Source organism: Bombus affinis, unplaced genomic scaffold (assembly GCF_024516045.1).
Source record: "Bombus affinis isolate iyBomAffi1 unplaced genomic scaffold, iyBomAffi1.2 ctg00000349.1, whole genome shotgun sequence".
Taxonomy (NCBI): domain Eukaryota; kingdom Metazoa; phylum Arthropoda; class Insecta; order Hymenoptera; family Apidae; genus Bombus; species Bombus affinis.
The window spans coordinates 107,783-124,123 of record NW_026109027.1 but is presented as its reverse complement, the minus strand read 5'-3'; the positions used below and the strand labels follow the sequence as shown (position 1 = coordinate 124,123).

Genomic DNA, 16,341 nt, shown 5'->3' with positions numbered 1-16,341 from the left:
CCTGGAAAGAAAAATGCGTAGATAAACATCTCAAAAGAGATCCAAGTCCAAGGAGGGATGCTGATTATTTGAAACAACCAACCTTCCAATACAAACACTGTTCCGTTGCTGCGATAAAAGACGATGTTACTTTAAGTAGCAAGAGGACGCACGGCACCACAGACGAAATCATGAGTGAAAAATCTCCCGAATCCCCAGCCAAAATAAACAACACAAATATCAAAGAACTTTCAGAAGAGGCAGAAACTAGGAAATTGAACGACGAAACGAAAGGCGACGTTTATCCCCTGCCTAATATCACGGTTGACTCGGCAAGAATACAAAAGCAAGGTTCCACGAATTTTGTGAACGTTTCAAATATAATACGAAAAGAGATAGCGAGCGTATCACCCTCAAAAACTTCTATAAAACCATCAGAAAGTAACTTTATCGAACTCAAAGTCAAGCCATTAAATTCTAAGAAAACTCAGAGTATAGAGAATAAAAGTATAACCATCCCTAAACCCAAAACAGAATCTATAAGCAAAAGGGTTTGTAATAAAAATTCAAAGAATAATTCTAAATTTACTGAAAATATTCCTAAACGTCCCATACAAGTAATTAATAAATTACATATAATAAGCACTTCCAGTGAACCTATTCATTCTAAAAAAGTAGAGAAAACTCAACAGGTTGTGAATAAAATAAATAAAGAAGGAAAAAGGGTGACCGAGGAAAAGAATTCTAAACATATTCTGGCTGGAAAAACACGAGTTAAACGGGCTCAAGGAAATCGAAAAGAAGAAAATAGAGAATCACCAGTCGAAGGCGCATATGAAACCTTGAGTAAATACGCTAGCCATTGGATTACAATTGGAGTAAAAATACTTCATTGGTTACAATACCTAGTGTCTGATGTAGCCAGCAAAAATGCTGATCTAATGATTCCTCTTGGAAACTATAGATGGTATCATACTATACTATATCCAAAATATTTATGGTTTAATATAGCTATGGCATTTACAAGACTTCGTATTTTGAATGCTATTGGCGAACAACTTGATAATTGGTTCGGTGATAGTAAACTTGCGTCTTGGCGCAAAATAAAAACCAAAATGAAAAAAAGGAAGAAAGTAGTAATTAGATACATGGTAGTCTTGAACCCAATGCAACAAAGGTTATTAGTTCGCAAGGAAAATGGATATATACTAACGATTCGAGATTTACACGAAAGAATAAAATTCTCCCCACACGAACTAGTCTTTGGGCACTTAGCCAGAGAACCTACTGGCGAGATGATAACCGAGGAGAATATGGAACCAACATATGCAGAGTATCTCAGAGACCTGTTCGATAAAATCGTCACCGTTCAACAAATGGCAAGAGAAAATCTGATAAAATCCAAATTAAAGTCAAAAGAATACTATGACAGACGAATCAACCCGCAAAATTTCAAAATAGGAGATCTAGTATATCTATTAAAGGAACCCAGAAGAGGAAAATTTTCCGACCAATATTCGGGACCGCATAGAGTGTTAGAAATTTTAGAAAACCAAAACGTCATGATTGAAGTGAAAGGGATTCCGCGAACAGTGCACTTAAATAAGTTAAAATTAGCGCATAACCGAAATAAACAATAAACGAAACGTTTTCAGAAGGTAACACAGTACAGTAGTATGTAGTGTAGTGCTGCTCGTCGAATAATGCGGATAATGGAAACCTAAAAAGAAAAGGAAATTACTATGTACTTTCTAAACATTACTCAAATATAAAATGTATTGATTCAATAAAGTGATTAAAACGGTGAAAGTGAAAAGTACCTTGTGAACAATTAACTATTGTAAAAGGAAGTGTATATGCAAAGACATGCCATAAGCCCATATTCGTAAAACATAACGTATGACAGCCATCTGAAACAAATGGAAGAATTAACCTCAATTACCTTAATACAAAATATAATAGTACTAAACGATTATAACAATATCGTGGTTAAACCAAAGTAAGTGCGACACTGCTTGTCGAATAGTGCAGATAGTGGAAACCTAAAAACAAAAGAAAGATTACTATTTGCGTTCTATAAAACGTGTTAATTCAATAACATAATTAAAGACAGTGAAAGTAAAAAGTACCTAGTCCACAACTAGTCATTGTAGAAGGAAGTGTACATGCAGGAATTCCGCAGAGATAAATTATGGATCCACTCCGTAGAACATAGAATACGACTGCCAGCTGAAACGAATGCAAGAACTGGCCTCAATTGCCTTGACATATATGAAAAGAAATAATACTATTAAAACTTACAACAAGATTGCCAATTACGTCGGGTAGGTGTCTTGCGTGAGCGACGTAGCGTGTAGACTTGCAGAATAAAGACGAAGTAACTATGAACAGTAATAATATAGTGTACAAGTTCTAATCTATAATACATGAATTAGTCTCGACTTACATTACATGATTATTATTATACCTCACATATAGAAACAGATTTGTAATGCACAATAGCGGTCGCTCACACAATGCACTACGTACATATTGAATTAATTAACTAAATGATATGTTTATACTCACAAATATAGGATGAATAAAGGTATCTGTAGTAAGTATTTTGAATATAATGAAAACCGGATGATGCCTTACACACGGTAACGCAGCATCGAAGGAATAGGATTTGAGAAACTACAAACGGTAATAATTCAATAAACAAGTTTTAACCAATAATACATACATTAGCTCAAAAAATTATACTATACAAATATGAAATAATAATAAATCACTAATAATAAATCACATAATTACTAAGTAACAACAGATTAATAGGGAAGATATAGAAATAGTTAATAAAATAGAAATAGGCTAGAAATTAATCAAGATAGATTAGCCGAGCATTAATAATCAAACATGATTAAAATTAGGAATTATCATATTGTGTTAAGCTATTACAGCATTACTATATTAAATTACGTATAAAGAAATAAGGTTATACTACACAGTGGTGACTGGTGACACTATGCACGCATTAGATTAAACCAATTAAACAAAAGCTACATAAATATAAACTTCCTTATAATTAAACAGTGAAACGATTCTATTAGTAATTAATATTTTCGACAACGATATAATCCACACGCTATTACATTAAAATAACACACAGTATATATACACATATTACAACAAATACAAAACAATGTTAAATTAAACATACACATTACGACGAACACAAAACTAGACATTGACACTTCACTAGATCGGAGTTGAAACTAAGTAACAAAATAATTATTACAATATCAAACAAATTTACAAAACACCACACTCTTATTTAAGACGTACACAAACATCCATTTTGGAAATCCGTCGCGAGCGTGAAGCAGTTCTCACGCATGCGCAATGAACTACATGCAATAATCATACATACTAAAATAAATACAGAATAATATTATTCCCACTTCAATTATACGTCAACTGCTAAAATAAAGTCACAAATAATTAACAAATAAATAACAAAACCGCATGAATAAAATTCACCATATACTAGAGACATTCATGAACGGCCATCTTAGATTGTCACGAATAGGGAATAGTCCTTACGCTCGCGCAATGAAGCACATATACATAAGTAATATTAATTTTATTTGAATTACACGTCACCTACTAAAATAAAGTTAAAAATAATTAACAGATAGATAATTAATTCGATATTGGCAAAAGTCATCACATATTAGGGACATCCACCACCAATCAACGCATGTATGTAGTAACTTTAATACCTTACAAATAAATTATATTTCTAATAAAAAATAATAAAAAGACGGGTACGATAATCTAGACTTAGGCTATCGCGACCCATATGAAGACCCTCCAACACGTTTTTATGCACACAAATCCAAAGAGCGCGTTGTAGATTGTGTGAAATACAAATAACAAAACTCCAACCCGCGATATTTTGTCTGCAATGCATAAATGTCAATCTTAACACGACACAATAACCCCAAAGAAATCTTTTGATGTAAGGAATTGTAGTTCGCGCTGTTGCCCGTTAGGATGGACCAACAACCAATCGCAACTATATCTGCTACGATCAGTCAAATTTCCTTCGGAAATTTGAACGCCAAGGGCGGGGGTGTCACGTCCCGCGTTCCGCACGTGACGCCACGAACCAATAACTTATGAATAATTAAACAGGACCAATAATAATAAATTAACTAATAACTAACCAATCAAAATAAAAAGAATTATACGACAGACAATCAAAATGAAATAAATGAATCAATAAGAAGAAACACTACAACCAATCAGCAATGACATATAAAATACAAATAAAATGAAATAATTAAATGAACCAATAAATAAAACAAGCCGCGATTCAAATGTATGAGATTTCTCTGCGAAAACACATGTATATACACACACGTGTATGCATATCTGTGTGTGTTACCTACTTCGTGAATCTGAATAATTGGTAATCTAATAAAATATAAAAGAAATAAAATATACTACACTACATCAGCATTCTAATGAAAGTGAAAATTGTATACAAGATTACTCTGCGACACACACATATATAGATATACACATGCGTACGCGTATCTTTGGGAAAAATTCATAATATATATATATATATATATATGTATGTATACGTTATTAAACCATTAAAACGCAAAGAAATAAATATATAGATTTACATTTCTACGAACCTAGAGAATTATATACGAAATCCACATTATGGAATATTCAACCAATTAACGATCCGAGAAACAATGAGAATAACAATACGCGCACATATACATATGCATATATATATTTTACATAATGGAAAATTACATTGTGAAATGTATATATATATATACACATATTATTATATCGAACAACTACTCATCTAATATACAAAACCACCTTGTAAAAATTACATTACTGAACATTCAACTAAACCAACTGAAGATTTAGTATAATAATATATAATAATATAATAATATATATATACATAGATATGTGAAATAGCGTTGTATATAACCGGAAACAATACAAATGTCACACGACTTCTTCAACAACTTCGACTCTTCGTTCCTGCCGACAACACCTCACACGATGACTGCGTCTTCTAGGGCCACTTACGGATTCTTTACAATTCTTCTTCTTCTTGCACTGAAATATCATATGCAGTGAATAAAACACGAAAGAAGCAGGATGAACTAAATAAAAGAAATCATAACAAGATACACACCGAGACAATCCGCATGGGAACCTCTGACAAAGTATCTATCATTAAATGCATAATATTCAAGATGCACAAACCTCATCTGGAAGTCGACACCACTCACAGCGTGCCAATGCAAGGGAGGAAAACGAATGAAATTGCATTTCGTGAAGACGTTTCACCACTTTCCATAGATCAGAAACTGGAGTTACACAACTAATAACCTAATAACAAGAAAGTAATATAAAATATACACGATTTAATATATAGCAAATATGGACATATAAATCTACAAGGAGCAATATATATCTCATATTGTCAAATAAAACCAAATTGTCAAAAGATCATCAGGACACGACGCCAACGAAGGTGCCACTGTGCCTATTTGGATGGAAAACCGCCACTTCAGCATCATCCCTCGCACATATTCACACACGCACGTCGATCACGTCATCTCGTACCATTCACATATCTTCTTCCTCTTGCGCTAAAACAAATTCACAAGTTTAAGGAAACAAACAACATGCGAAACGAGATAGAATACTAAAAACACATACTCACACAGTTCGCACAGGCGCGGACGCTTTTGTGTCCATCACTCAACATAACCTGTAATCATCAAAATCCACGTTCTCTCATGGAAACTCTAAAAACCTGCAACACTGCGATTCCCACCGGAACGAACTGTCACGTGACTGTCATCCCATTGGGGATGTCATTATAAAAAGCGTAGCGACACAATTCAAATCGGAGTAATCGTTACCAGTTAGAATAAAAGGGAGTAATCGTTACCAGTTAGAATAAAAGGGAGTAATCGTTACCAGTTGAATAAAAGAGTAAGAGAGTAATTGTTAGCGGTTCGGGAGAATTTAACGAAATTAAAGAAGAGTAATTCAGTTAGAATAAAGAAATAGGATAGAGCAATTGTGATTAGTTGGTTCAGGAGAATTTAGCGAAAATAAGGAGAGTAATTGTTAGTCGTTCAATTGAATTTGAGTGAGTCTGATATCAGTTCGTTCAGTTGATTTAATTAGAATTTAAGTTAGGATTAGAGAATAATTGTTCGTTCCAGTTCGAGTTTCAGAATTACGAGATATAAATGTTATTAGTCAGTTCGAATTATAAAATAATTGTTATTAGTCAGTTAGAATTAAAACAATAGTTGGCTCAAGTTTTTGTGTTAGAATTTCGAATTGTTAAACACGTCCGGACACACTGTTGTTTACACTGTTCAAATTAAATAAAGATTAAAACGAAAAATTATAGATGTGTCGAACTTTGTAAAACCGGAATCACCCCAGCGGCCTGCCCGTACATCAGCGGAGGCCAACGTCAGGTGAGTCAACTTTAATTATTATTAATAATTAATAATTAAAATAATAAATAATATCAATGATTAGTATAATTCGTCATTAATTCCGCCAGTAATAGTTATTTATAATATAATTGTTTATTCCAAACAATCCTCTCCCGTGCTAGTATTCCTGCGCATAGCAGGTTAGCCGAAACGTGGAGATTCTTGACCAGTGGCCTAACCTCCGATCAACGCTACATAATCTAACAAGAAATATCTAATTGAAACAGTCCTTCGACTGTTTCTGGTGGCAGCGACTACTACATTGTTTAAAATTTCAAAATTTGGATAGCGAAACGTAACAATGCAATATATCGTTAAACGTTGTAAGGTAATACTCCATAAATTTATACGTCATATAGTAATGCAATATAACGTTATACGTTAAAACGTCATACTCCATAACGTTATACGTCATATAGTGATGCAATATAACGTTATAGGTTATAACGTAATAGTATATGACGTTATACGTCATATAGTGGTGCAATATATTGTTATACCTTATAACGTAATAGTATATGACGTTATACGTCATATAGTGGTGCAGTATAAAGTTATAGGTAATAACGTAATAGTATATAACGTTATACGTCACATAGTGATGAAATATATCGTTATCCGTTATAACGTAATAGTATATAACGTTATACGTCATATTGTAATGCAATATAACGTTATAAGTGATATAGTGATGCAATATAGCGGTATGCGTTATAAGTAATAGTAGAAATCGTTATACAAAATAAGGTAATACTCTATAACACTATAGGTTATAACGTAATAGTTCATAACATTATACGTCATATAGGGATGCTATATAGCGTTATAAGTGATATAGTGATGCAATATAACATTATACCTTATAGCGTAATAGTATATAACGTTGTACGTCATATAGTGACGCAGTACAACGTTATAGGTTATAACGTAACAGTATATGACGTTAAAAGTCATATAGTGGTGCAATATCTCGTTATACATTATAACGTAATACTATATAAGGTTATACTTCATATAGTGATGCAATATATCGTTATACCTTATAACGCAACAGTATATAAGGATATACTTCATATAGTGATGCACTATATCGTTATACCTTATAACGTAATAGTATATAACGTTATACGTCATATAGTGACGCAGAATGTTATAGGTTGTAACGTAATACTCCATAACGTTATACGTCATATAGTAATGCAATATAACGTTATACGTTATAACATTATATGACGTTATACGTCATATAGTGATGCAGTATAACGTTATAGGTAATAACGTAATAGTATATGACGTTATACGTCACATAGCGGTGCAAATATCGCTATACCTTATAACGTAATACTATATAAGGTTATACCTCATATAGTGATGCAATATATCGTTATACCATATAACGTAATAGTATATAAGGTTATACTTCATATAGAGATGCAATATATCGTTATACGTTATAACGTAATAGTATATGACGTTATACGTCATATAGTGATGCAATATATCGTTATACGTTATAACGTAACAGTATATGACGTTATTCGTCATATACTGATGCAGTATGTAGTCATACGTTATAGCGTAATTCTCTATAACGTTATACGTTATAATGTAATAGTATATGACGGTATGCGTCATATAGTGATGCAATAGAACGTTATAAGTGATATAGTGATGCAATATAACGTTATGCGTTATAACGTTCTAGAATATAACGTTATACTTCATATAGTGATGCAGTACAACGTTATAAGTGATATAGTGATGCAATATAACGTTATGCGTTATAACGTAATAGTATAAACGTTATACCCCATATAGTGATGCAATATAACGTTATAAATTATATCGTAATAGTATAAACGTTATACATCATATTGTGATGCATTATAACGTTATAAGTGATATAGTGATGCAATATAACGTTATACCTTATAACGTAATAGTATATAAGGTTATACTTCATATACTGATGCAATATATCGTTATACCTTATAACGTAATAGTATATAACGATATACGTAATTTAGTGACGCAGTATAACGTTATAGGTTGTAACGTAATACTCCATAACGTTATACGTCATATAGTAATGCAATATATCGTTATACGTTATAACGTAACAGTATATGACGATATTCGTCATATAGTGATGCAATATGTAGTCATACGTTATGGCGTAATACTCTATAGCGTTATACGTTATAATGTAATAGTATATGACGTTATACGTCATTTAGTGGTGCAATATAACGTTATAAGTGATATAGTGATGCAACATAACGTTATTAGTGATATAGCGATGGAATATAACGTTATGCGTTATAACGAAATAGTATAAATCGTTGTACGATATAAGGTAATACTCTATAACGCTATACGTTATAACGTAATAGTTCATAACGTTATACTTCATATAGGGATGCTATATAACGTTATAAGTGATATAGTGGTGCAATATAACGTTATACCTTATAACGTAATTGTATATAACGTTATACGTCATATAGTGATGCAGTACAACGTTGTAGGTTATAACGTAAGAGTATATGACGTTATACGTCATATAGTGGTGCAGTATATCGTTATACCTTATACCGTAACAGTGTATGACGTTATTCGGCATATAGTGATGCAATATGTCGTCATACGTTATGGCGTAATACTCTATAACGTTATACGTTAGAATGTAATAGTATATGACGTTATGCGTCATATAGTGATGCAATATAACGTTATAAGTGATATAGTGATGCAATATAACTTTATGCGTTATAACGTTCTAGAATATAACGTTATCCTTCATATTGTGATGCAATATAACGTTATGCGTTATAACTTTCTAGTATATAACGTTATACTTCATATAGTGATGCAGTACAATGTTATAAGTGATATAGTGAAGCAATATAACGTTATGCGTTATAACGTAATAGTATATAACATTATACGTCACATAGTGATGCAATATATCGTTATACGGTGTAACGTAATACTCCATAACGTTATACGTCATATAGTGATGCAATATAACGTTATAAATTATAACGTAATAGTATAAACGTTATACGCCATATAGTGATACAATATAACGTTATAAATTATATCGTAATAGTATAAACGTTATACATCATATAGTGATGCATTATAACGTTATAAGTGATATAGTGATGCAATATAACGTTATACCTTATAACGTAATAAGGTTGTACTTCATATACTGATGCAATATATCGTTATACCTTATAACGTAATAGTATTTAACGATATACGTAATTTAGAGACACAGTATAATGTTATAGGTTGTAACGTAATACTCCATAAGGTTATACGTCATATAGTAATGCATTATAACGTTATACGTTATAACAGTATATGACGTTATACGTCAATTTGTGATGCATTGTAACGTTATAGGGAATAACGTAATAGTATATAACGTTATATGTTACATAGTGAGGAAATATATCGTTATCCGTTAAAACGTAATAGTATATAACGTTATACATCATATAGTGGTGCAATATAACGTTATAAGTCATATAGTGATGCAATATAACGTTATGCGTTATAACGTTCTGGAATATAACGTTATACTTCATATAGTGATGCAATATAACGTTATAAGCGATATAGTGATGCTATATAACGTTATACCTTATAACGTAACAGTATATAACGTTATACGTCATATAGTGATGCAGTACAGCGTTATAAGTTATAATGTAATAGTATATGATGTTATACGTCATATAGTGGTACAATATAACGTTATAAGTGGTATAGTGATGCAATATAACGTTATACGTTAAAACGTAATACTCAATAACGTTATACGTCATATAGTGATGTAATATAACTTTATAAGTTATATCGTAATAGTATAAACGTTATACATCATACAGTGATGCAATATAACGTTATAAGCGATATAGTCATGCAACATAACGTTATAAGTGATATAGCGATGGAATATAACGTTATGCGTTATAACGTAATAGTATAAATCGTTGTACGATATAAGATAATACTCTATAACGCTATACGTTATAACGTAATAGTTAATAACGTTATACTTCATATAGGGATGCTATATAACGTTATAAGTGATATAGTCATGCAATATAACGTTATACCTTATAACGTAATAGTATACATCGTTATACGATATAAGGTAATACTCTATAACTCTATACGTTATAACGTAATAGTTCATAACGTTATAAGTCATATAGGGATGCTATATAACGTTATAAGTGATATAGTCATGCAATATAACGTTATACCTTATAACGTAATAGTATAAACGTTATACATCATATAGTGATGCATTATAACGTTATAAGTGATATAGTGATGCAACATAACGTTATAACTAATATAGTGATGCAATATAACGTTATGCGTTATAACGTAATAGTATATAACGTTATACGTCATATCGTGATGCAGTACAACGTTATAGGTTATAACGTAATGGTATATGACGTTATACGTCGTATAGTGGTGCAATATATCGTTATACCTTACAACCTCATAGTATATAACGTTATACGTCATATAGTGACGCAGTATAACGTTATAAGTGATATAGTGATGCAAGATAACGTTATACCTTATAACGTAATAGTATATAACGTTATACGTCATATGGTGATGCAGTACAACGTTATAGGTTATAACGTAATAGTATATGACGTTATACGTAACATAGTGATGCAATATAACGTTATGCGATATAACGTAATAGTATAAATCGTTATACGATATAAGGTAATACTCTATAACTCTATACGTTATAACGTAATAGTTCATAACGTTATAAGTCATATAGGGATGCTATATAACGTTATAAGTGATATAGTCATGCAATATAACGTTATACCTTATAACGTAATAGTATACATCGTTATACATCATATAGTGATGCAGTATAACGTTATAGGTTATAACGTAATAGTATATGACGTTATGCGTCATATAGTGATACAATATAACGTTATAAGTGATATAGTGATGCAATATAACGTTATGCGTTATAACGTAATGGTATAAATCGTTATACGATATAAGATAATACTCTATAACGCTATACGTTATAACGTAATACTCCATAACGTTATACGTCATATAGTAATACAATATAACGTTATACGTTAAATCGTAATACTCCATAACGTTATACGTCATATAGTGATGCAATATAACGTTATAAGTTATAACGTAATAGTATAAACGTTATACGTCATATCGTGATGCAGTACAACGTTATAGGTTATAACGTATTGGTATATGACGTTATACGTCGTATAGTGGTGCAATATATCGTTATACCTTACAACCTCATAGTATATAACGTTATACGTCATATAGTGACGCAGTATAACGTTATAAGTGATATAGTGATGCAAGACAACGTTATACCTTATAACGTAATAGTATATAACGTTATACGTCATATAGTGATGCAGTACAACGTTATAGGTTATAACGTAATAGTATATGACGTTATACGTAACATAGTGGTGCAATATAACGTTATAAGCGATATAGTGATGCTATATAACGTTATACCATATAACGTAATAGTATATATCGTTATACGTCATATAGTGATGCAGTACAACGTTATAGGTTACAATGTAATAGTGTATGACGTTATACCACATATAGTGGTGCAATATAACGTTATAAGTGATATAGTGATGCAATATAACGTTATGCGTTATAACGTAATAGTATATAACGTTATACGTCACATAGTGATGCAATATATCGTTATACGTTGTAACGTAATACTCCATAACGTTATACGTCATATAGTAATGCAATATAACGTTATACGTTAAAACATAATACTCAATAACGTTATAAGTCATATAGTGATGCAATATAACGTTATAAATTATAACGTAATAGTATAAACGTTATACATGATATAGTGATGCATTATAACGTTATAAGTGATATAGTGATGCAACATAACGTTATAAGTGATATGGTCATGCAATATAACGTTATGCGTTATAACGTAATAGTATATAACGTTATACGTCACATAGTGATGCAATATATCGTTATACGTTGTAAGGTAATACTCCATAACGTTATACGTCATATAGTAATGCAATATAACGTTATACGTTAAAACGTAATACTCCATAACGTTATACGTCATATAGTGATGCATTATAACGTTATACCTTATAACGTAATAGTATATAAGGTTATGCTTCATATAGTGATGCAATATATCGTTATACCTTATAACCTAATAGCATATAACGTTATATGTCATATAGTGATGCAATATAACGTAGTAAATTATAACATAATAGTATAAACGTTATACATCATATAGTGATGCATTATAACGTTATAAGTGATATAGTGATGCAACATAACGTTATAAGTAATATAGTGATGCAATATAACGTTATGCGTTATAACGTAATAGTATATAACGTTATACGTCACATAGTGATGCAATATATCGTTATACGTTGTAACGTAATACTCCATAACGTTATACGTCATATAGTAATGCAATATAACGTTATACGTTAAATCGTAATACTCCATAACGTTATACGTCATGTAGTGACGCAGTATAACGTTATAAGTGATATAGTGATGCAAGACAACGTTATACCTAATAACGTAATAGTATATAACGTTATACGTCATATAGTGATGCAGTACAACGTTATAGGTTATAACGTAATAGTATATGACGTTATACGTAACATAGTGGTGCAATATAACGTTATAAGTGATATAGTGATGCAATATAACGTAATGCGTTATAACGTAATAGCATATAACGTTATACGTCACATAGTGATGCAATATATCGTTATACGTTGTAACGAAACAGTATATGACGTTATTCGTCATATAGTGATGCAATATGTAGGCATACGTTACGGCGTAATACTCTATATCGATATACGTTATAACGTAATAGTTCATAACGTTATACTTCATATAGGGATGCTATATAACGTTATAAGTGATATAGTGGTGCAATATAACGTTATACCTTATAACGTAATAGTATATAACGTTATACGTCATATAGTGATGCAGTATAACGTTATAGGTTGTAACGTAATACTCCATAACGTTATGCGTCCTATAGTAATACAATGTAACGTTATAAGCGATATAGTGATGCTACATAACGTTATACCTTATAACGTAACAGTATATGACGTTATTCGGCATATAGTGATGCAATATGCAGTCATACGTTATGGCGTAATACTCTATAACGTTATACGTTATAATGTAATAGTATATGACGTTATGCGTCGTATAGTGGTGCAATATATCGTTACACGTTGTAACGTAACACTCCATAACGTCATACATCATATAGTAATGCAATGTAACGTTATACGTCATATAGTGATGCAATATAACGTTATAAGTTATAACGTAATAGTATAAACGTTATACGTCATATAGTGATGCAGTACAACGTTATAGGTTATAACGTAATAGTATATGACGTTATACGTAACATAGTGGTGCAATATAACGTTATAAGTGATATAGTGATGCAATATAACGTTATGCGTTATAACGTAATAGCATATAACGTTATACGTCACATAGTGATGCAATATATAGTTATACGTTGTAACGTAACACTCCATAACGTCATACATCATATAGTAATGCAATGTAACGTTATACTTTAAAGCGTAATACTCCATAACGTTATACGTCATATAGTGATGTAATATAACTTTATAAGTTATATCGTAATAGTATAAACGTTATACATCATACAGTGATGCAATATAACGTTATAAGCGATATAGTCATGCAACATAACGTTATAAGTGATATAGCGATGGAATATAACGTTATGCGTTATAACGTAATAGTATAAATCGTTGTACGATATAAGATAATACTCTATAACGCTATACGTTATAACGTAATAGTTAATAACGTTATACTTCATATAGGGATGCTATATAACGTTATAAGTGATTTAGTGTTGCAATATAACGTTATACCTTATAACGTAATAGTATATAACGTTATACGTCATATAGTGATGCAGTACAACGTTATAGGGTATAACGTAATAGTATATGACGTTATACGTCATATAGTGGTGCAATATATCGTTATACCTTATACCGTAATAGTATATAAGGTTATACTTCATATAGTGAGCAATATATCGTTATACCTTATAACGTAATAGTATATAACGTTATACGTCATATAGTGGTGCAATAAAACGTTATGCATTATAACGTAATAGTTTGTAACGTTATACGTCACATAGTAATGCAATAAGTCGTTATACGTTGTAAGGTAATAGTCCATAACGTTATACGTCATATAGTAATGCAATATAACGTTATACGTTAAAACGTAATACTCCATAACGTTATACGTCATATAGTGATGCAATATAACGTTATACCTTATAACGTAATAGTATATAAGGTTATGCTTCATATAGTGAAGCAATATATCGTTATACCTTATAACCTAATAGCATATAACGTTATACGTCATATAGTGATGCATTATAACGAAGTAAATTATAACGTAATAGTATAAACGTTATACATCATATAGTGATGCATTATAACGTTATAAGTGATATAGTGATGCAACATAACGTTATAACTAATATAGTGATGCAATATAACGTTATGCGTTATAACGTAATAGTATATAACGTTATACGTCATATCGTGATGCAGTACAACGTTATAGGTTATAACGTAATGGTATATGACGTTATACGTCGTATAGTGGTGCAATATATCGTTATACCTTACAACCTCATAGTATATAACGTTATACGTCATATAGTGACGCAGTATAACGTTATAAGTGATATAGTGATGCAAGATAACGTTATACCTTATAACGTAATAGTATATAACGTTATACGTCATATGGTGATGCAGTACAACGTTATAGGTTATAACGTAATAGTATATGACGTTATACGTAACATAGTGATGCAATATAACGTTATGCGATATAACGTAATAGTATAAATCGTTATACGATATAAGGTAATACTCTATAACTCTATACGTTATAACGTAATAGTTCATAACGTTATAAGTCATATAGGGATGCTATATAACGTTATAAGTGATATAGTCATGCAATATAACGTTATACCTTATAACGTAATAGTATACATCGTTATACATCATATAGTGATGCAGTATAACGTTATAGGTTATAACGTAATAGTATATGACGTTATGCGTCATATAGTGATACAATATAACGTTATAAGTGATATAGTGATGCAATATAACGTTATGCGTTATAACGTAATGGTATAAATCGTTATACGATATAAGATAATACTCTATAACGCTATACGTTATAACGTAATACTCCATAACGTTATACGTCATATAGTAATACAATATAACGTTATACGTTAAATCGTAATACTCCATAACGTTATACGTCATATAGTGATGCAATATAACGTTATAAGTTATAACGTAATAGTATAAACGTTATACGTCATATCGTGATGCAGTACAACGTTATAGGTTATAACGTATTGGTATATGACGTTATACGTCGTATAGTGGTGCAATATATCGTTATACCTTACAACCTCATAGTATATAACGTTATACGTCATATAGTGACGCAGTATAACGTTATAAGTGATATAGTGATGCAAGACAACGTTATACCTTATAACGTAATAGTATATAACGTTATACGTCATATAGTGATGCAGTACAACGTTATAGGTTATAACGTAATAGTATATGACGTTATACGTAACATAGTGGTGCAATAT

General features: G+C 31.0%; 1 long non-coding RNA gene across 1 annotated transcript; it reads right to left on the bottom strand.

The window, feature by feature from the left end:
- Positions 1 to 1,065: 1,065 nt before the first annotated feature.
- On the bottom strand, positions 1,066 to 1,884 carry LOC126927939 (uncharacterized). The gene is made up of 2 exons (XR_007716081.1): positions 1,800 to 1,884; positions 1,066 to 1,699 (listed from the first exon to the last, which is right to left on the bottom strand). It is a non-coding gene; the product is annotated as an uncharacterized LOC126927939 (long non-coding RNA).
- Positions 1,885 to 16,341: the final 14,457 nt, after the last annotated feature.